At 43.1% G+C, this 23,724-nt stretch overlaps 1 protein-coding gene and 1 pseudogene across 2 annotated transcripts in view; one reads left to right on the forward strand and one right to left on the reverse strand.

Annotated features, from left to right (window-relative positions):
- The window catches only part of LOC126249708 (protein Wnt-16-like), an 879,813-nt gene that overhangs the window by 171,373 nt on the left and 684,716 nt on the right, over positions 1-23,724 (reverse strand). The gene's annotated exons all lie outside the window — the stretch shown is intronic.
- On the forward strand, positions 6,525-6,642 carry LOC126250179 (5S ribosomal RNA; annotated as a pseudogene).

Below are 23,724 nucleotides of genomic sequence, written 5' to 3' on the forward strand. Positions count from 1 at the left end.
AACCAACCAGTAACAAGTCTAGCAGCCCGTCTCTCAATTTCTTGAATTTATTCTTTTAATCTGACCTGGTACGGATCCCAAACACTCGAGCGGTACTCAACAATAGGTCTCCCAAGAGTCCTATATGCGGTCTCCTTTACAGATGAACCAGACTTTCCTAGAATTCTCCCAATAAATCGAAGCCGGCCATTCACCTTCCATACCGTACTCCACAAATGCTCGTTCCATTTCATATTGCTTTCCAGTGTTACAACAAAATATTTAAACGACGTGAATGTGTCAAGCAGGATGCTACTAACGCTATATCCGAACATTACGGGTTTGTTTTTTCTTCTCATATGCATTAGCGTAAATTTTTATACATTTTGAGCTATCTGCCATTCATCACACCAACTAGAAATTTTGTCTAAGTCATCTAGTATCATCCTAGAGTCACTCAGCTTCGACGCCTTACCGTACATCACAGCGTCATCAGCAAACAACCGCAGATTGCTACCCACCCTGCCCGCCGAGTAATTTATGTATATAGAGAATAATGGCAGTCCTATCACACTTCTCTTCTGACGATAAGCTTGTCTCTGATGAAAACCCGCCGTCGAAGACAACATACTGGGCCCTATAACTTAAAGAAGTCTTCGAGCCACTCACATGTCTGTGAACCTATTCCATATGCTCGTACCTCATTTGACAACCCACAGTGGCCCACCGTGTAAAACGCTTTTTGGAAATCTGGAAATACGGAATCTTCCTGTTTCTCTTCGTTCACAGTTCGCAATATATCATGTGAGAAAAGGGCAAGCTGAGTTTCTCACGATCGATCCTTTCTAAAACCATTCTGGTTCTTGGACATAAGCTTCTCGATCTCAAGAAAATTTATTGTATCCGAACTGAGAATGTGTTCAAGGATTCTGTAGTAATCCGATGTTAGAGATATTGCTCTGTAATTTCGCGGATCTATTCTTTTGCCCTTCTTGTATACAGGAGTCATCTGCGCTTTTTTCAGTCGCTTGGGACTCTGCGCTAGGTGAGAGATTTCCAATAAATGCAAGCTAGGCAACGGGTTAATGCTGTAGAGTACTCCTTGAAAAACCGAACAGGGATTCCATCCGGACCTGGTGACTTACTTATTTTCAATTCTTTCATTTGTTTATTTACGCCAGGGATGCTTATTACTATGTCGCCCATACGGGTGTCTCTTCGACGTTCAAACGGCGTTATGTTTGTACGATTTTCCTGCGTGATCGATTTCATGAACGTGAAATTTTAAACTTCGACTTTCGTTTTGCTATCTTCAACTCTCACACCAGATTGATCAACAAGTAACAGGATGGAGGCCTTAGACCCACTTTCCCATTTTATATAGGACCAGTATTTTGTCGGGTTCTCTGCCAGATATTTTGCTACGGTATGACGGTGGTAGCTGTTGTATGCTCCGCGCAAAGATCTTTTCTTAGTCACGAATCTCTACTAACCTTGGCTTGTCGTCATTTGCACGTTCTCTTTTGAACCGAGAGTGCAACAACCTCAGCTTCCTCAGCATTTCTCGGATTTCGTTAATAAACCATCGTGGGTCTTTCCCGTCCTTAATCCACTTACTAGGCACACAACTCTCCAAAACACAATTTACAATCTGTTTAAAATTTGCCCATAATTCTTCTACGTCCATCCTACTGGAACTAAGTGACGTCAATCCACTATCTAAGTGAGATGCTAACTGCTTTTCTGCTCTTCTAGCAGAAACACTATCCTAGCCTTCTTAACTGTTATATTAACTTTCGTAACCGTAGTTGCTATAATGACACCATGATCGCTAATACTCGTTTTTATACTGAAGTTGTTGATAAGGTACGGCCTATTTGTAGCTACAAAGATATTTCCAATGAATTTGGGCTGCCGAACAAGCTGCTCAAGACAGTTTCCAGAAAACGTGTTCAAAAGTACTTCGCAAGACTGTCTGTACCTCTGCAATGAATCCGTAGATATCCCATCCTATACTCGGTACGTTAAAGTCGCCTGCAACTAGTATTGCGTTATCTGGGTATTTACGCGCCACTGACCGTAAACTTTCTTTGAGTGATTGTAGAGCTGTCACAGTGGAATTGGGTGGCCTGTTAAAACATCCAACAATTATCATGCTTTCACCAAGACCTGTTATGACGACCAGGTAATTTCACTGTCAGAGTCAACTCGACCTCAGTAGGGAGAATATTTTTGTCAACTGCAATGAACACTTCCCCTCCTCTGGCCTCTAATCTGTCTTTCTGATGTGCGTTATATGACGCGCTAAATATCTCAGAGCTTTCCAATTCTGGTTTCAGGCAGCTCTCTCTCCCGAAAAAAATTGGAGCGCGAGAACTTTTTTCGAGGGCAGGAAATTCGAGAACTTAGTTATGAATAAAGCGCATGCACGTTTACATGCTTACAGTCAACATTCTGGCGATTACACCGGTTAATAATGTACCAGCGCTTCACATTTCCAACGGCTTACTTGCTCTTACATTAATCTGTGATCTTGCAATATTTACCACTTAAATATTTTACTTACACAAATGTATACCAAAAATGGTTCAAATGGCTCTACGCACTATGGGACTTAACATCTGAGATCATCAGTCCCCGAGACTTAGAACTACTTAAACCTAACTAACCTAAGGACATCACACACATCCATGCCCGAGGCAGGATTCGAACCTGCTACCGAAGTAGCAGCGCGGCTCCGGATTGAAGCGCCTAGAACGGCTCAGCCACAGCAGCCGGCAAATGTATTGCCGAAATTCCGATATTCTACATTACTTGTTGTTGGTGTGGCGATTTTTTTTCCGTCAGTGTATTTTCTAGCTGCCTATTTTCCATTTCCACAATCGATTTCAGCCCACATGTAAACGCACAACTGTTTCTGTAGCTTATTGGGTTTGTCAGGTTATCTATTATTTCCCATAATATTCGGCTAATGTAGAAGGAGTGATTTATTGTGCAGTGAAGGAGAAGTAGGAGTAGTAGACTAAGCATGAAGCTGTCTAACTGTAATATTTAAATTAAGAGAAATAGCGATCTCGCTGACTAAATCAGAATCTGGAACAGCTGTTTTCCAGACGCCGTTTTTTGACTGGGCTAGCAAATTCACTTTAGGCATTAACATGTAAACACGACAGCGTAAAACCGTTTCCGAAATTCGGTTTTCGTCTTTCGGAAGATGTTTTGCATGTAAACATACTGAATGTGTAGTCATCGGTGGAAGAGCATCCAGTTGTAAACAACGGATGCTGCTTTTGTCCGCACAGTATTGAACTCTGAATCTAGGTTCGAAGATGTTCTGGGTAGTTTCTAAAAAAAAAAAAAAGAATTTTAGGAATGACACTATGCCAAGTGGATTAGTGAGGAATTCAGATCCCTTCTAGATATGTTCCAGATAATATTACCTGTTTAATGAGTTTTCGATGAAATTATGCAAACTTCACATATTAGGGTGGCTACATGAATAAGTATTTGAAGAAAATAACGTTCACCATCATACTCATAAAATACAGTTCTTGCCTCTCGGTTTCCTTCGAGATGCTATGGCGTTAGCTCTATCTAAATTAATACTCAGTTAAAGTCATCATGATCAAAAAGCAGCGAATAACGGCTGCTTTTACATAATTGTGTTTTTTTTTTACTAGTTACATCTTAACTTCTGAGCACCATATCCTTAAGATGTTTAAAGGATTATTGTATTTTGTCAAATACGTTTGGAAAAAGAGACTGAAACTTCAACTTCAATTAATACGGCAAAATCTTCATAAAGAACAAATACCTGTCTCGCGTGAAGTGACTGATATGTAATTTTGAATGTACGAGTATATTTCTGGATGTAATGAATCATACATGATAACATTTTTCTGAAGGAGAATGTCATCCTCAACCCGCTTGGACACTTAAAAAAGTGACTTGTGTCAATCACTGCGAGAAGTCGTCGGGTTTATATGAGACTGCATGACATCAAATGTCAGTGCGTCAATAGAACTTCAAACGAGACATAAAAGAAATAAGGTGCATCGCTGGTTGGTTCTCGGCAGTAAAGATGGCTTTCAAGGTCATTATTCCCTACCATTAAACCACCTTATGTTGCCCTACGTTATTATCTACAATAACAAAGAAATATCATATTGTTCTTCGAAAATATGTGAATCTCAAAGACGCTCAAAGTGCAGCCGTATTGTATATTTTGCCATCCAAAAACCTTAGTTTCATCCCCACGTTAGCACCAGTGAAGATCATGACGTTAAGGCCTCCGTGGAAGCAAGTACCCCAGTACTAATGATAAGTAGGTTTATTATCGTTGCTTCGATAGAAGCTGCTAGTTACAAACGACAAAACAAAAAAAACAGAAAAACTGAGAGATAGAGATAAAGTGGACAGTTTCCTTTTCGAATTACAATGAGACGCAGTTTGCTATGAGGAACAAAACTGAGCTAGAGTGGTGATAAATGTAACAAAGAATACAGCTACATAAACAGCCTGCGTACCAACGCTGCATAGCAAAACTGTAATTGTACAAGTAAAAGGACTTCCTTATTGTGTGCTGTCACCATAAATTCCTAGACAATGCGTACTGCAGTTGAATATGGAAATACAGAAGTTTAAATATAGTTGACACATGATATGTCGTAGGAAGCAGACGACCAAGGTTATAATACAGTACTGTATTGAAGCTGAATAGATCGCTTCCAAAAAAGTCATACAGCCAGTGAAAAATTACTTTATTACTCAAACTTCTCACTTGACGCCTTCAGGATTTATTTCCATTAACAGAAATCTATTACTTCAGCGCAATGCTTGGATTTATATGTCAAGCGAACCTCACTTTTTACTTATAAACGTGTTAAGATCAAGCGCAGTCTCTTGCCCAGGATCAGTAGGAGGCTTACCGTAACACGGATCTTGAGGATCACGAGAAAATCATCGTTGATGTTGTGTGAAAACACCTGTGAGCCTGGGGAGCACAGTCTTCTATGAGAATCGCAGGATTTTTCTGTTCCGTGTGCAGTGAAATTTGTGTGCCCACTCGCAGGAAAGCCGGTGACAATAGTAAACATGACATCTTTGTATTACTTCACACCATGCAGCGATAACTTGCAGTTGCAAACAGGAGTACAGGAAGTTTCTACATCTGCTCCTACTTCTACAGGGTGTTTCAGAAGTGATAGTTAATAATTCACACATGGAAAGTACAGGTCAAAAGTAGGTAAAAAGCTTCAATAAACATGGGTCCACAAATCAACCGTTGTCGAGATACAACACATTTTCTCTTGTGGTTGACCAGTGTCTAGGAACACATGGCATCTCTAAACGTGAAAGTACGTAGGTGTTCGAAATTTTGTCCATGCGTCTAAATGCAACATTGAACTTGTCTCTGAAATGAGTTGCGAATCCTCTTAGGCACTCCTGGGGAATTCTGTAAACGCTGGAAGGTTGTATCAATACGCAAACGCCATTCCTTAACAGAGCTGGCCTCCGTAGCGTAGACCAGGCATTTGAGACGACCCCACACATAGAAATCCATGGGATTTAAATCCGAAAACCTTGGAGACCATGGTACAGGTCCTCCTCTACCTATCCAATGTTGGCCATACGTCAGAGTCGGCGCACTCGTAAATAAAAATATGCTGGAGCATCGTCATGTATGAACCACATGTTCAGGCGTTGGTTCAGAGGGACATCTGGATGTTTAGGCCGCAGAAACCGCATGTACGCTGTCCAGTTAGTCCCTGTGGTAGGAAGTATGGTCGAATTATGCGGTCTTCGAGCAGACCTGCATAAACGTTCAACGAATAAGGCTGCTGATGTCGTGATACATGTGTTGCATTAAGACTGACATCGGCCCATATGTGACAGTTATGGTTGTTCAAAATACCGCAACGGGTAAATCCTGCTTCATCCGTGGACAGAATACTGCTTACAAACAAGGGATTCAGGGTACAATGTTGCTGCATCCATTGGCAGAAATTCTCTCTAAGAGCGAAGTCTGCATTGTTGAGGGCTTGCACTCTCTGGAGATGATATGGATAGATGTAAAATCCGCCACACAGTGCTATGACTCTTGGGTAGCAGTCCTTCTTGTTGAAGTACTCGGCGTTCGTGTACAATGCGTAACACTCTTTCCTCAGCATCGGGTGTTATGGATTTTGATCGACCTTCTCGTACATGGTGTGCGAAACTCTCGGTTCCTCTGAGGCGCTGATGTAACCGGCTAAATGTACGCCTGTCGTGCTGTCTGCAGAGGGGAAAAGCTTCTTCATACAATCGTGCAGCCTCAAGGACACTGCCATTCGCCGTGCCATACATGAAGTGCATGTCAGCGTAGTCTTCATTGGTGTAACCTCTGTCCATGGTGCCTTCACATTCGTAACTAACACTGAGGCCTGTACGTCACAGTGCAATCTGTTAACATCCCTATTGAATATTATTGGTTAAATGCATCTATTCTTTCAACCGTCCTAACAATTAAAATTTCGATGAATTTGTCCTTCTTATATCCAGACAGGGCCAACGGCTTTGCCGCAGTGGTAACACCGGTTCCAGTCAGATCACCGAAGTTAAGCGCTTTTGGGCTGGGCTAGAACTTGGATGGGTGACCATCCGGTCTGCCGAGCGCTGTTGGCAAGCGGGGAGCACTCAGGCCTTGTGAGGCAAACTGTTGTGAGGCAAACTGAGGCGCTACTTGGTTGAGCAGTAGCAGCTCCGGTTTCGTAAACTGACGTACGGCTGGGAGAGGGTGCTGACCACATGCCCCGCCATGTCCGCATCGAATGACGCCTGTGGGTTGAGGATGACACGGCGGCCGGTCTCTGCCGTCAGGCCTTGATGGCCTGTTCGGGTGGAGTTTAGTTAACTTTAGTTTAGTTTACATCCAAAAAGACTCTGACTTTACCAGTTCTGCGGGCAATACGCGAACAACAGACATACACTACACTTAGATTACACAGATACAGACATAGATATATACACAGCAATAAGAGACGAAGAACACTGGGCACAATTAAACGCACTGACAAACAGTATTTCAAAAACAACACATGAAGAGTATATGCGGACACGACATCCCAGACATGCATATGTGCAGCGTAACAGCAATCTCCAGAGGATGGACAGCGATACCCACAGTGACAGTGAAAATAGTGACAATGAGGAGGAACAGGAGGAGGAAGCCGAGATGTGAATGTAAATAAGGAAATTGCTGGCAATCTAGCCAAGAAAACACCAGATGCTGTACATGGATGCGCACCTAATGTAGTTAATACATAGGATTAGTAACAAATAGGATAAGAAACATTATTTCTCTACTAATAACCATTTGTGTGTCTGTGTGACTTGCGGTCAACGGCTCGATGAAACCATTCCGAGGTATTCACCGCCAGTCACACTCGGTGATGGTACTAACAAATGTCTATCTATCCTATCTTCTTTTTAAATTCTTCTTAAAAACAACAAAATTTTATTTATATTTCAACCTCAAATTATTGTTATTTTGAATCATTCTTTGTAAATGTTGTAGATAAAACAAAAGGAAAGAAAACTGTAAAAAGATGAAAAACCAAAATTGTAAGATGTACGACCTGTTTTAAACATCAGGTAACAGGTCTATAATTTGGCAATAAATAAATAAAAAAAAAAAATTACCAGTGACGCTCCATGCGCGACTGCAAGCTTTCACAGTGGAGTCAGTTCATGATGCATGAACCTTAAAACGAGCTTTCTTATGACAAAGTGTTCTATAATTTTGAAAATGAGCTGGATCTTTTTCGTCGGAATTTTGTTACTATTGCTTTTGTTATTTTCCGCCTGCAGGCACGTTTCCTAATCTTCATTAATCATTCCTAAGCCTTGCTGTACTACGTACCAGTACATCGAGACGCATAGCGCTAATGGATGTTATTCTGAATGAAACAGGCGGAGTTCTTTCGCAGTACCTGAAAGACACTCCACTAGAAAAGACTTACATCTCATAGATGACGTCACAGAAACCAGCGGTTCAGTGATTGTGTCAGGTGGCTTCAAATTTGGAGGCGGCGTTACTATAAATAAATAATGAGACTGCATTCTGAACCGAAGTGTCTGCCGTGTATTTGTAACTGTTTGTACAGGAATGCCACATGCATACACTCCGTGGCAATAGCTAAAACAGATAAGCAGGAAATCTCCGTAGATTTTCCGTACTATCTCTGCTCCCTTCAATAAATCCATGCTATAGCTTTCGAAAGCTCTTTGAGACAGTGCACGGTTTAAACGTTACCTGTACGTAGGATGATGCTACTGAAGCTATAATGCTCTGTAAAACTTAAGGACGAGCTAGATAAAGTGACATAACATAGTAAAATACTGGGTGGAAATGAATGCAAATGCGAGAGCATGTTGCCAGTGGTCTCCCAGTCATGCATACAAAGTTGGATGGTAGACGGATTGAGGCCAGCGTGACTATAGCACCAAATTGGTCTGGCTTCGCAACAGGAGACAGTTGAAGGAACGGGAAAATACAGCGTGTCTCAGTTAGTGAGCAGATGTGATGCATTGTGGTTGTGTTCCTCATTGTACCATGACCCAGAGACAGTATTTGAAAGACTTAACACGGGGAAGAATCATTGGAAAAGTGGAAGAAGGAGGAAGTGTGGCGAGGTTAGCCCAGGAGTTTAGTATAGCTCACAGTACTGTTTCCGCGCATGGGAAGCCTTCCGAACCACAAGCACTGCTGCCCAAAAGAGGTGAGATGAATGACCACAGTCAACTACAGCAACAGATGACCTCTACATTGTGCTACAGGCAAGAATGGAACCACATCAAACTGCGGGTGCAATTGCAACTACATCTACATTCAACAGGGCTGTAAGGCACGCAATCTCACTCTCTACAGTGGCACAAAGACTACATGGGGGTGGTCACTTTTCCCGACGACCAGTACGTCTGGTTCTGGTGACACCCGCACATCGGCGGCACAGTATGCGGCGGTGCCAAGAGCTTAGGGAGTGTACCAACGAATAGTGGGATCAAATGGTTCAAATGGCTCTGAGCACTATGGGACTTAATGACAACGAGACGCTCAGATTGCATGTTTTGTACATGCCAGGTTCTGTGTTTGGACAAAAATATCGAAACACCGCGAGAAAGACATGCTTCAACATAAATGCTGGTGCTAGCCAAACCTGGGTAATGTCTTCAACACGCTGCAAGTGTCAGTCGTTGTCCGAACACTGTTCTGATGAGTTGTGAGTGAATTATGTCGGAGTAAGTGAATTCGAACGTTCGAAAATTGTTGGTGCTAGAATGGTGGGTGCCTCCTTCAGCAACGTAGCCGTAGTGTTTGGTGTTTCAAGAGACATCGAACTGAAGATTTATACTGGATACAGGGAAAAAAGACGAAAAACAATAGGGTGACAGCTGTAAAAGTCACTGCAGAGCTGCATGTCGCACTATTGAACCCTGACAGCACGAAATCAACACGAAGGGAGCTTCGTATGCAGGGAATTACAGGGAGAGCTGATATTTCAAAACCACTCATTAGTGATCTAACGCCCGTAATATGAAAACTTGGTGATGAAGCCATAAAACCTGGACTATTGATCTACGTCTACATCAACATCTACATGGTTACACTGCAGTTCACAATTAACTGACTGGAAGAGGGTTCATTGAACCATTTTCATACTACTTCTCTACCATTCCACTCTCGAATGGGGCGTGGGAAAATAGAAGACCTAAATATATCCGTTCGAGCCTGATTTCTATTATTTTATTGTGATGTTCATTTCTCCCTACGTAGGTGGGTGTCAACAAAATATTTTCGCATTCGGAAGAGAAAGTTGGTGATTGAAATTTCGTAAATAGATCTCGCCGCAAAGAAAACCGCGTTTGTTTCAGTGACTGCCACCCCAACTCGCATATCATATCAGTGACACTGTCACCCCTATTGCGCGATAAGACGAAACGAGCTGACATTCTTTGCACTTTTTCGATGTCCTCCGTCAGTCCTACCTGGTAAGGATCCCACACCGCGCAGCAGTATTCCAGCAGAGGACGGACAAGTGTAATGTAGGCTGTCTCTTTAATGGATTTGTCGCATCTTCTAAGTGTTCTGCCAACAAAGCGCAGTCTTTGTTTCGCCTTCCCCACAATATTATCTATGCGATCTTTCCAATTTAAGTTGCTCGTAATTGTAATTCCTAGGTATTTAGTCGAATTGACAACCGTTAGATGTGTGCGGTTTATCGTATACCCAAAACTTATCGGATTTATTTTAGTAACCATGTGGATGACCTCGCACTTTTCTTTGTTTAGTGTCAATTGCCACTTTTCCCACTTTTCACACCTTGCAGAAATTCTCTAATTTTGTAATTGGAATTGATGGTATGATGATTTTACTAGACGGTGAATTTCAGCGTCATCCCGCAAACAATCTAAGGGGGCTGCTCAGATTATCACCTAGATCATTTATTTAAATCAGGAACAGTAGAGGGCCTATGAGACTACCTTGCGGAACGCCGGATATCACTTCTGTTCTACTCGATGATTTACCGTCTATCACTACGAACGGCGACCTCTCTGAGAGGAAATCGCGAATCCAGTTATATAACTGAGACGATACTCCATATGCAATGGAAGAAAGTCATTTGGTCACATGAATCTTGTTTCACACTGTTTCCAACTTCTGGGCTAGTTTACGTCCAAAGAATGAAACACGGTAAGAGTTCGTGATAATTCTGGCTGCCGCACCGTAGTAATCAATGGGCCCATTGTTACTTTGCAAATTAGCATTAATGAAAAGGATTATGTGACCATTTTGGCTGATCAGATCCATCCCATGGTACAGGTTTTGTTCTCAAATGGTGATGCTGTGTTCCAAGGCGATAGGAACTATGTTCATATAGTTCGCATCGTCCAGGATTTGATTTGTGGGCACCAGGATGAATTGTCGCATCTCCTCAGGCCACCACAGTCATCATGTCTCAATATTATTGAGCTTTTGTAATCTGCTTTGGATAAAAAGGTATGTGATCGATATCTACATCCATAATCGTTACCTGAACCCTCCGGGATTAAAGCTAGAAGATTCCCTTGAAAACCGCACAGGACCTGTATTTAACCATTCCGAGATAACTGGAATCTGTTTCGAGTGCCAACGGGATTCCTACACCGTATTAGGGATGATAATGTGTTGTGTTTTTGGTGATTCCATATTGTTGTCCAACCTTGATATTTATTTACTTAAATATTTATGATTTCTGACAACAACAGGAGGCAAAGCTTTAATTAAAAAAGACGTTAGCTTTAGTCCCACACCCGTAGATGAGGTTTCGCTAGTTGTGACAGAATATGGTACTAGGACTGCTTTGAGATAACCCGTGCGTGTGTCTGAATGCTGTGTTGGATGAGCACTACTCGTAAAGGACTGGTAATCAGATCCCAGTACCAGTGAGACAAAGTTATTACTAATGCACGAACTTCATTCTGGGAGCCTATGTAGTCGAGGTCGCCAACGTCACGGCTGTCGGCTAGTGTTCGACACGTTGCACGTGGATCCCTTCTTGCCTGTTGCGAAGTGTAGCGGTCATCTGCTGCTGCAGTTGACCGTGATTGACCACCTCCTCACCTTCGGGCATCAGTGCATGTGGTTCCAATCGCTCACTATATACGTAAAACAATTCTGTGAGCAATGCCAAACTCCTGGGCTAGACTCGTCACACTTCGTCCTTATTCCGGTTTCCCTATGACTTTTCTCCGTGTGAAATCGTACAAAAGTTGTCTCTGGGCCATGTTGTAATGAAGGACACCACTACAGTGCACTGTAACTGCCTGCTGGTTGACACACACTGTCTTCTCGTGCTTCTTCAAGTGCCTTTTGTTGCGGCGCCAGCCCCATTCGACGCTATAGTCATGTTTATCTTACGGCATGTAACGATGTAACGTCCAGATTTCTGTGCAAGATTGAGAGACCTCTGGCAACGTGCTCCCGCACTTCCATTTATTTCCCCAAGGTTGTTGATATGTTATGTTAATTCATCTATGTCGTCCTAAATTTTGCAGAGATGCTTATTATGTCTTGATCGTAGCTAGGTTTCTATAACATAACTAAAATAAAAGAAACTTCATTAGACTGCTACCAACAACATGAAATCCACGATACTAAAAACTCTGTCTCCATCTTAATTATAGTAGTCATTAGTCGGATAGGTAAACTGAACTAACGAATGTCGTATAGACATCAATGCGTTGACGATCTGTAAAGCAGGGTGGGATCTATATTTCAATTTTTATTTATTCTTGTAAACATGTATGATTTATTATGGTACGGAGACTGGTTCTCAGCTTACCTATTAAATATTTATGAAGATTCCGGGCAGCCTAACAAGCAGGGTTTAGTGAAAAATCACTAAGTTCTTTGTTTATGACAACAAGTTTCGCTGTTTAGTGCCATCAGCAAGTCATATGCGATGGCATTAAGGTAATGTCCCTTCCCATTCGCTCTCTCTCTCTCTCTCTCTCTCTCTCTGTCTCTCTCTCTCCCACACACACACACACACACGCACACACAAATAGACTTCTGGTCTGGCTGTTTCTTACCCTTAGCCTCACGCTTCCTGGTTTACTCTAAATATGTTTGTTTGTTTGTTTGTTTATTTATTGTTCCGTGGGACCAAATTAAGGAGAAATCTCCATGGTCATGGAACGAGTCAATACATGAAATTATAACACGATATTAGAAACAGATAAAATGAAATATAGAAAAAAAAACATATTCAGGTGACAAGTCATAAGTTTAAATGAAGACAATCAACAATGTAACACTGGAATTTGCTTAATTTTTTAGCTCTTCCAGGAGCTCCTCGACAGAATAGAAGGAGTGAGCCATGAGGAAACTCTTCAGTTTAGACTTAAAAGAGTTTGGGCTACTGCTAAGATTTTTGAGTTCTTGTGGTAGCTTATTGAAAATGGATGCAGCAGAATACTGCACTCCTTTCTGCACAAGAGTCAAGGTACTGCATTCTACATGCAGATTTGATTTCTGCCTAGTATTAACTGAGTGAAAGCTGCTAACTCTTGGGAATAGGCTAATATTGCTAACAACAAACGACATTAAAGAAAATATATACTGTGAGGGCAATGTCAGAGTTTCCAGATTTTTGAATAGGGGTCGACAAGAGGTTCTCGAACTTACACCACATATAGCTCGAACAGCCCGTTTTTGAGCCAAAAATACCCTTTTTGAATCAGAAGAATTACCCCAAAAAATAATACCATACGACATAAGCGTATGAAAATATGCGAAGTAGACTACTTTTCGTGTTGAAGTGTCACTTATTTCAGATACTGTTCTAATGGTAAATAAAGCAGCATTTAGTTTCTGAACAAGATCCTGAACATGGGCTTTCCACAACAGCTTACTATCTATCCGTACGCCTAGGAACTTGAACTGTTCCGTCTCGCTTATAACATGCCCATTCTGTCTGATTAAAATGTCAGTTCTTGTTGAATTGTGAGTTAGAAACTGTAAAAACTGAATCTTACTGTGATTTAGCATCAAATTATTTTCCACAAGCCACGAACTTATTTCATGAACTAAATTATTTGTTACTGTTTCAATATTACACACAAGATCCTTCACTATCAAGCTGGTGTCATCAGCAAACAGAAATATTTTTGAATCACCTGTAATACTAGAAGGCATATCATTTATATAAATAAGAAACAGCAGTGGCCCCAGCACCGACCCTTGGGGAACGCCCCACTTAACAGTGCCCCATTGGGACTGAACATCACTACCACTCTCAATATTGCGGATAATTACCCTCTGCTTTCTGTTCTTAAAGTAAGAGGCGAACCAATTGTAAGCTACTCCCCTTACTCCATAATATGAGTTTGACTATTGATTTACACAGTGTAATACCGGTCTTATGTAGTGGTTTTTTGCTTAAATCATTTTCTTTCGCGTTTTTCAGAATTGGTTTAACGCATTTCTTAGTTGTTACTTTCGTGGATATGCACGAATTCTCACTTTTTTTGTTATCTTAGATAACGTATATTTTTGTGTCATATTCTTTGACGATCAAAGTCTGGTGCATGGTTTCATTGTGCTACCTTGTCTGCGTGTGCGTACTTTGGCATTCAAATCATACGTGGCTATTGTGATTCAACTAAGTAGTCATCCAAAAAGTGGTAACGGATTCCACACAGATTCGCATTAACGTGACCACCATCTATATTCGACGTCGACTTGCAGTAACTACTCACAGACAGCATGAGGCAGTACTAGTAGTGGACGACAGATAAAGCGTGTTGAGGGGACGCGGGAAAACAATGCAGTCGTTGTCGTAATGCGGAAACGGAGCGATTTGTCTGACGTCCAAATGGGCATGATCATTGGCTTTACGGCCAAGGGGGGAAGCATTGCCGAAGCGACTATGTTTGTAAACTGTTCGCATACCGCCGTGGTTGAAGTACACCGTGCGTGGCAAAATATCGCTATCCAAAACTGGCGCAGAGGCAACTGTGATGCACCACGGGCCATAAACGACAAGGATGAACGACGGCTGCGGAGACGTGTGCGAACTAATAGAATTGCAACTGTTGAGCAACTAACCGCTCAGATGAACCAAGGGTCTACCAATAGTGTCCCCTCAACGACCGTTCAGAGAACGTTCCTGTGTATGGGCCTCTGCAGCAAGCGTCTTGTTCACGGATCTATGCTGACTGCTGTTCAGTGGTGATGAAGCCTGCAATTTGCATTACAATAATACAACATGACGTCCATATAGCGGCGACAGGTGACACTCGGAAGGGTCTAGGTCGGAGGGGAGGGCGTTATGGTCAGGAGAATGCTTTCATGGCATTCCCTGGGTGATCAAATAAGTTTGGAAGATACATTGGATCAAAGGAAGTATCCTTCGGGCCATGCCTGCCCTTAAGTGCAATTTGTTTGTCCACAGCACGATGGTATCTACCAGCAGGGCAGTGCAACGTGCCACACGTGGTTCGAAGAGCACCAGGAATGAGTTGACCGGCGTCCCCTGGCCAACGAACTCCCCAGACTTACATTCAATCGAGAATCAGTGGAACATCTTGATCGGGTTGTTCGCACCGCGGATCATCAACCGAGGTACATAGTGCAGCTGGTCGCGGCACTGTAGTTGGCTTGGCTGCAAATCCCTGTCCGTACCTTTGAGAACATCATTTACTCTCTACACGTTTCGCAGCGGCAGCGCTGCAAGAGGTAGTTTTCACGCTTTTGGCAGGTGGTCACATTAATGTGAGTGGACTTTATCGAAAAGTACAAAAGTACATTGTAGCTCACTTGTAAGGAAAGTTTCCATGAAGGTAAGATAAATGAAGCTCCTATTAGATAAGATATTAAGGGAGAGTACACTTTCTTCTGTGTCATCAGTCTTCTGAGAGGTTTGATGCGACCCGTTAAGAATTCCTCTCCAGTGCCAAAATCTTCATCGCAGAGTATCACGTCCTCAGTTATCTGCTGTATGCATTCTCAATCATCCTGTCTCTTCTTCTCGTCAGTGTCTTCCGTACGTTCCGTTCTTCGCCGATTCTGCGATGGCCGTCCGCGGTGGCCAAGAGATTCTAGGCGCTTCAGTCCGGAACCGCGCGACTGCTACGGTCGCAGGTTCGAATCCTGTTGTGGCGTAACAAGACAGCCACGCCACTCGGAAGTAGCCGAAAGGCACGCGCTAACTCACGCAGGCTAGAGATAGGTCTGAAACAGGATACGTAATGAATGCTATAAAGAAAAATACGTAGCTCCTGGGATACTTAACTTTAATCCATCCTTGTAGTACATCGCTCTTGACGATACAAGTGAGACTCTTTAGATACAAGCTATGTAAGGCTAATGGCGCCTTGCTAGGTCGTAGCCATTGACTTAGCTGAAGGCTATTCTATCTGCTCTGCAAATGAACGAGGCTTCGTCAGTGTGCATCGCTAGCTACGTCGTCCGTACAACTGGGGCGAGTGCTAGTCCGTCTCTCGAGACCTGCCGTGTGGTGGCGCTTGGTCTGCGATCACTGACAGTGGCGACACGCGGGTCCGACATGTACTAATGGACCGAGGCCGATTTAAAGCTACCACCTAGCAAGTGTGGTGTCGGGCGGTGACACCACAAATCCTGCCTCGGGCATGGATGTATGTGATGTCCTTAGGTTAGTTAGGTTTAAGTAGTTCTGAGTTCTGTGGGACTGATGACCTCAGATGTTAAGCCCCATAGTACTCAGAGCCAGCCATTCTGCGATGAACAATCTTATTCTTCATGTTATCAGTCCACCTAATTTTCGGCATTCTGCTGTGCCATGTAAACACTTACCGCCTTGGTAAGTCAAATGACAGATAGGCCCCTAAAGGCAATTTTTTGTACTTTGCGGTTAATTTGGGTTATTCAGGGATTACTTTCAGTTATACGCACATATGATTTCTTTGTGTATGTCTCATGTTTTGTAGTCAGCTTTCCCGTTGTGTACTGAAGTTCAATGACATGAGTGGTGTCATTGTTGGAACAATATAAACCCATGCTTTTGGATAAACTGTGTGGGTATTAATTGTTCCTTTTACTTCCTGTCAAGATACATGGCCATCTATATTTCTTTGTGCTTTATAATATTTATAATACCGGTGCAGCCGGCCGTGGTGGCCGTGCGGTTCTAGGCGCTCCAGTCCGGAGCCGCGCTGCTGCTGCGGTCGCCTCGGGCATGGGTGGGTGTGATGTCCTTAGGTTAGTTAGGTTTAAGTAGTTCTAAGTTCTAGGGGACTGATGACCACAGCAGTTGAGTCCCATAGTGCTCAGAGCCAATACCGGTGCCGTATGATGGTCTCTCAGTGAAACCTGCCTAGTAATAAATATTTTTGTTTAACAGCAAAAAATGGCTGTAAGCACTATGGGACTTAACATCCGAGGTCATCAGTCCCCTAGACTTAGAACTACTTAAACCTAACTAACCTAAGGACATCACACACATCCACGCCCGAGGCAGGATTCGAACCTGCGACCGTAGCAGCAGCGCTGTTCCAGACTGAAGCGCCTAGAGCCGCTCGTTCTCAGCGGCCGGCTGTTTAACAGCAGTTTATGGTGATCTCGAGAATACCATGTCCTATGTAATTGAAAATTTGATAACTCATAAACATTATCAAGGTATGAACATGTTATGCCACCAGGACGCAACATTCCACTTCCTCATATTAGCCAGAACTATAGGCGGCGTCATGGATGGATTAGAGTGGGCTGGGTAGTCCATCGAAAATTTGTTTGGTCCACCCACTGACCAGCCCCCAAAAAAGACGGGCAACTTTCGTAATCAAAGTCCAAAGTCAAACATTATTTTATAAAATTGAACTAATTTGTATAAAGCGATGGGCACGTGGCGAACCGCTCTGATAATTTGTTAAATTTTGTATTGCCCCATAAGACAACAGAGAAATAACAGAAATATATTCGAATTGAACTATATGGCGACTAAGTCAACATCCATCCATCAATTGATCCGTACTTATTGAACAAAAAGCGAACGAACTAGTCGATCGATCTATTGAACACACGGTTCTTCCCCAGTTTCTGTTTTGGCTTTGTGTGCGTGTTTTATAGCCTGCATTAAATGTTCAGTTTTCGCGCTCCAGAAATTGAAGTAGAAGAAATTGTGTGTGATGATTAAATGGAAGCAGCAAAAGAATTAAAATGGTTGGGAAATGTAAAACGCGGTAAAAATAAAAGTAAAGATTTATTTTCCATTCCTAGCCGTGACACCAGGAGCTTTAATCCGTCTGCTTCAGTTTGTGATATAAACAACCTCTATTAAGGTATTTTTCTTTTCGCTTGTTTAGAAAAAGAAAAAGAGATTTTCAGGCTGTTACAAAATTCATCCATCGCTGGAACATAGACTCATAAATGATGCTGCATTTTGTTTTGTCTGTCTAATTTTCCGCCCCCAAACTTAAAGTGCGAAAAGAGAATCGCTTGGTTTTGTAAGTGAGGGTTTTAGTAATTGGAAAAGAGCAACAGAGTATAATTCCAGCTTTAAGCGGCGTGAGAACAGCTACACATACAAAAACTCTGTAGCTGTTTAGGAGTCCTTCAAAAACTTATAAAGGATATAGAGAATGAATCAGCTGCTGTTCTGTTAAATGAAACATGTGCTCTAATAGGTCAAGAAGACAGAAGATGCGTAGAAAACATGAACTTCGATACACAGCGCATCATGGACTAGCTCAAAGAGGTCATAATGATTTCCTTCAGGGCAAAGATTATGATATTGCTGCCGCAATCAACTTAGTAGAATCTACAAGGCACCATTTCAACCGAACGCGTGAATCATACTCAGGTTCCACTTCCGTTTGGAAAGAAAGTGTAGATGTGTCAACAAAAACAGGTGCTAATATTCCCACGGACTCTTTTTCTCTTGGTATAATTCGAAGATTGCCAAAATATCTTGGGGAATATGTCCGTGATTCGCGAATAAAGGCAGCCTGGAACCTGTAAAAACTACTTATTTCAAATATTTTGTATTTCATAAAGTTTTGCATACAATAGACAGCTATCTTGAGAGACGTTTTGTTTTAAACTCGGGAATAATTAAAGGAATCACTTGTCTAAATCGAAAAAGCCAAACTTTTATGGATAAGCAAATGTTACTGTCGCTGGCACAAAATTATTCTTGCCATACTGAATCATTGGAGGCACAAATGAAGATAGTAAAAACTCTTATCTTAATGAACAGCAAACCAGACTGAAGACTGACAATTAATTTGCTGCTCTGCCGATAGCTTGTTTTTAATGGAAAGAAAATATCAGGCTATGTATATTTAGCGGACGGTTGCATAGAAAGTGACTGTAGTAAGGTAGCAAAAGAGACCATTGTATTTACGGCCACAGTAATAAAAAGAAGTGGAGATGTTGTAGAACTGAAATATTAATCATTTTACTGTCTCTTAAGTCACTATTATTATTATTATTAATATCACTATTTACTTATCTATTTATGTAAATTAGTGCCACACAATTTTTTTTTAAATATTCTCGTCCAACGCGGAGTGGCTTTTGAGTCTACTATTGTACACTTAAAATACCAGCAAAATGACAGAATCAGTCACTGCTTTTATTATACAAGTGCAATGCATTTCGATGGTTACTCCATGATCTTCACTAGCACAGATTCAAATAACACTGATTTACATTCCTTCTGCAAGCAAAAAGTGAAGTCACCGTTATGCTTTGAATTTTCTTCCAATTTTGTTTGCATCGAAAACGTTATCCATATTTCTAATAAAACTTTGCTCATTGCTGCCACTTTATAAGGAAATCAACACTATTTGCTAGCATGAGCTATTTCATATTACGGCAACGAGAGAGACTTTTCAATGAGGCGTAGTACACAAGATGATGCCCTTGACAAAAACAAAAGATAGAAGCTCAATTCGCTGCAAATATTGCGGACGTAATCGCTCTATAAAATTTTATATTCGTTGATACAGGTACATAAATACACAAAAGAACTACTTTATCAGGTCACATAAATGTGACCAGCTGCCTAAAGCCTGAATAAGCACATTTTGCAAAGCGAACCGCCGCGAGATGTACAGGAAGAGAGTGAGTGAGATTCTGGAAGGTATCAACAGGGATGTGCTGACTACAGTGCCTTGGCTAACTGCGCTAGGTTTCTCGGCTGAGGATTCATGTCGCGAACAGCCCGAATGATGTTGTTGAAATCCAGAGAGTTTGATGAGCAGGGGAGTACGGTAAACTCATCACGGTGCTCTTCGAACAACGCACGTACATTGCGAGCTATGTGACACGTGGTATTGTCCTGCTGGTAGATACCATCATGACGAGGATAAACAATATGCACGTAGGCGTGCACATGGCCCCGAGGATAGATGCATACATGTGTTGTCACGTTGTGCCTTCCGGAATGATGGTATCACCCGTGGAATGTTACGGAAATTTTACTCAGGCCATAACTCTCTCTCCTCCGGTCTGGACTCTTCCGACGATGGTAGCAGGTTGTTTGGTTTCAGACGCCGATGGAGCATAAAAAGTGATTCATCTGAAAAGACCACATGTCACCTCAGTGGACGTCCAGTTACCGTACTGACGTGCAAATTCGAGCCTTCGTCGCCGATGAACAGCAGTCAAATAGGGAGCGGAGGTCCACACGCATTAACGTTCTGTGGTCTTTGAGGAGACATTTGGTTTATCTGGGCTATTAGTTTCTCAATAGTTATTCGTCCGTACACATCTCCGCAGCCATCGTTCACCACTGTCATCTATGGCCCGTGTTGCACCATAGTTGCCCTAGCGCCGGTTTTGGAAAGTGCCATTTTACCATGCATGGTATACTAAAAAACACAGCGGTACGCGAACAGCTGACAAACTTATCCGTTACGAAAAGTCTTCCACCGTTGGCCCGAAAGCCAATAATCAAGGCCTTTTGGCCGTCAGGTAACTCGCTCAGATTCTGCGTTACGACTAGGACTACATGACTGCACTGCTTTCCGTGTCCCCTGGACAACTTCTATGTTCCCTCCACTATCAGTGCTGCCATCTGCCATCTGTCAGTGGTTATTACACGTTTGACGTCCAACACATTAATATGACTGGACAGTGTATAAGTTTACAGTGACTATAAAAACACAGAACACCTACATAAACTTTATCTGCATCGAAACCAAATTTGGCACTGCGTGATATCTATTATAATGGATTTATAGGCGGAATTGAGCAAGGTGTATAAAGTAATCCTTTAAACTATATTTTGTCCTTCATATTTATCCACGTAAACTCGATGTTAGGCCCGCCTGTTTTATAAACTGGCCCATCAATATGACACAGGCTGTAGGCGCCACTGCCTATAACTGACTTGAGGGAGTGAAGACAAATTCGCCCACACACTTGATATTCTGAGGCTGTCTCCAGCGTTATCAGGTGAAACGTAAGCACATAAACATATGATATTCAGCACAGATTAGTACCAATGTAGGAAAAATTACGAAGATTTTATCCTAATAAAGTTTTTAGTGGTTTTACTAAATCATTACAGTACGAATGCCGGGATTATTTCTCCAACAGGGCTACGTCCAATTCTGAGCTACGCCCTAGTCTGTCTGAGCTGGAGTTCAATCTCTAACGACCTCTGTGTCGAAAGACGTCAAGACTATCTTACTATTGGACGTGGAAACCGTCTATTAAATTTTCCAAACATTTTGTGCAGTGAATATATGAGCACGCGGTACGGTTGCGAAACGGTGAGTCTGTTGAGGACGGGACGTCAGGGTCTGGCACCTACGAGTAAGTGGGTGCGCTGGCCTGTTTGCACAGGCGCGCCGCTGATTTCATCGGCTGACAATCTGATTCGTGACTGCCGTTTCTTCGCATGACCGGCTGCTGCGAGATGCTGCTCACTCCGCCAGTATCTCTGGCTGGAGTGTGAAGAAATGCGCTGCAGCACATACTCAGAAGCCGTTATTACTCCAGCTGCTGCTATTTCAACAAGCGCGTCTCGTCCGTGAGTCGAATCACATCTGGCAATAAAACCAAATTATGGGTTTTGCTAATGCATAACACGCGCTCGTAGAACTTGTGTTATTGGCCTGATGTTCTATGCTTCCGACAATGTCCTTCATAGTTTTTATCAAGAAAGCCAATGACTGTCAAGCAAGTGTTGGAATCCAAAGATGATATGGTAGTGCGCACTGGGTTGCCTACAACGGCCTTGCGCTCATCCGTATCTACAGTACGGAGTACACTCATCTGTAGCTTCTCGATATTAGAGTGTAGGAGTCTAGAATAACCGGGACTGGACTAACATTTTTATGGATAAGCGTGAGATCACTTTTAACACCGGAGGATTCTAGCCCATGCATTAATGACTGGGACTTAGTCACCAAGAGGCGCGGAAATCAGAACGCGAATTGACAATTTTAACTGAGATACAGTCTACACAGCGGGTATGCATGGAATTTTACGCTTAACAACAAGAATAGAAATTGGGAATTCTTTCTTAATTTACTTTTATTGTACGCTTGACAGTATCGTGCTTGTCGCCTGCGACATTGTATGTATGGGCCACAAGACAGATCTCACTGGAGAGTGAAAATGAGGGGGTATGGTAAATACAGAACTTCCTAGAAAAAGAAAAGGAGGGGGTATGGTCAAGAAAGAACTCTCTGTAGATTGATTTTTCAGAAATTGGGAATTGTTCCTTAATTTACTTTTATTGTACACTTAACAGTATCGTGCTTGTCGCCTGCGACATTGTATGTAATGACCACAAGACAGAACTCACTGGAGAGTGAAAAGGAGGGGGTATGGTCAATACAGAACTCCCTAGAAAAAGAAAAAGGAGGGGGTAGGGTCAAGAAAGAAGTCTCTGGAGGTTGCTGTTTCAGTGTTCAACTTTTCCCAGTGAGTGATTGAGCACGATATGCTCATGAAACTTCAATGACAACGAGTCTCACTGACAGAGGATGGATAGTTACCACAGTTCCTTCATGGATCTCTAAAAGTTACTGCCTCATTCTGTCTTTACTTACCGAAAAGAGCATATAAACTGTATGTGCATGATCCGATTGGCTCTCAAACACAGCTCTCACATATTAGACTCATATACACTCCTGGAAATGGAAAAAAGAACACATTGACACCGGTGTGTCAGACCCACCATACTTGCTCCGGACACTGCGAGAGGGCTGTACAAGCAATGATCACACGCACGGCACAGCGGACACACCAGGAACCGCGGTGTTGGCCGTCGAATGGCGCTAGCTGCGCAGCATTTGTGCACCGCCGCCGTCAGTGTCAGCCAGTTTGCCGTGGCATACGGAGCTCCATCGCAGTCTTTAACACTGGTAGCATGCCGCGACAGCGTGGACGTGAACCGTATATGCAGTTGACGGACTTTGAGCGAGGGCGTATAGTGGGCATGCGGGAGGCCGGGTGGACGTACCGCCGAATTGCTCAACACGTGGGGCGTGAGGTCTCCACAGTACATCGATGTTGTCGCCAGTGGTCGGCGGAAGGTGCACGTGCCCGTCGACCTGGGACCGGACCGCAGCGACGCACGGATGCACGCCAAGACCGTAGGATCCTACGCAGTGCCGTAGGGGACCGCACTGCCACTTCCCAGCAAATTAGGGACACTGTTGCTCCTGGGGTATCGGCGAGGACCATTCGCAACCGTCTCCATGAAGCTGGGCTACGGTCCCGCACACCGTTAGGCCGTCTTCCGCTCACGCCCCAACATCGTGCAGCCCGCCTCCAGTGGTGTCGCGACACGCGTGAATGGAGGGACGAATGGAGACGTGTCGTCTTCAGCGATGAGAGTCGCTTCTGCCTTGGTGCCAATGATGGTCGTATGCGTGTTTGGCGCCGTGCAGGTGAGCGCCACAATCAGGACTGCATACGACCGAGGCACACAGGGCCAACCCCCGGCATCATGGTGTGGGGAGCGATCTCCTACACTGGCCGTACACCACTGGTGATCGTCGAGGGGACACTGAATAGTGCACGGTACATCCAAACCGTCATCGAACCCATCGTTCTACCATTCCTAGACCGGCAAGGGAACTTGCTGTTCCAACAGGACAATGCACGTCCGCATGTATCCCGTGCCACCCAACGTGCTCTAGAAGGTGTAAGTCAACTACCCTGGCCAGCAAGATCTCCGGATCTGTCCCCCATTGAGCATGTTTGGGACTGGATGAAGCGTC

This window comes from Schistocerca nitens, chromosome 3, assembly GCF_023898315.1.
Source record: "Schistocerca nitens isolate TAMUIC-IGC-003100 chromosome 3, iqSchNite1.1, whole genome shotgun sequence".
NCBI classification, from domain to species: domain Eukaryota; kingdom Metazoa; phylum Arthropoda; class Insecta; order Orthoptera; family Acrididae; genus Schistocerca; species Schistocerca nitens.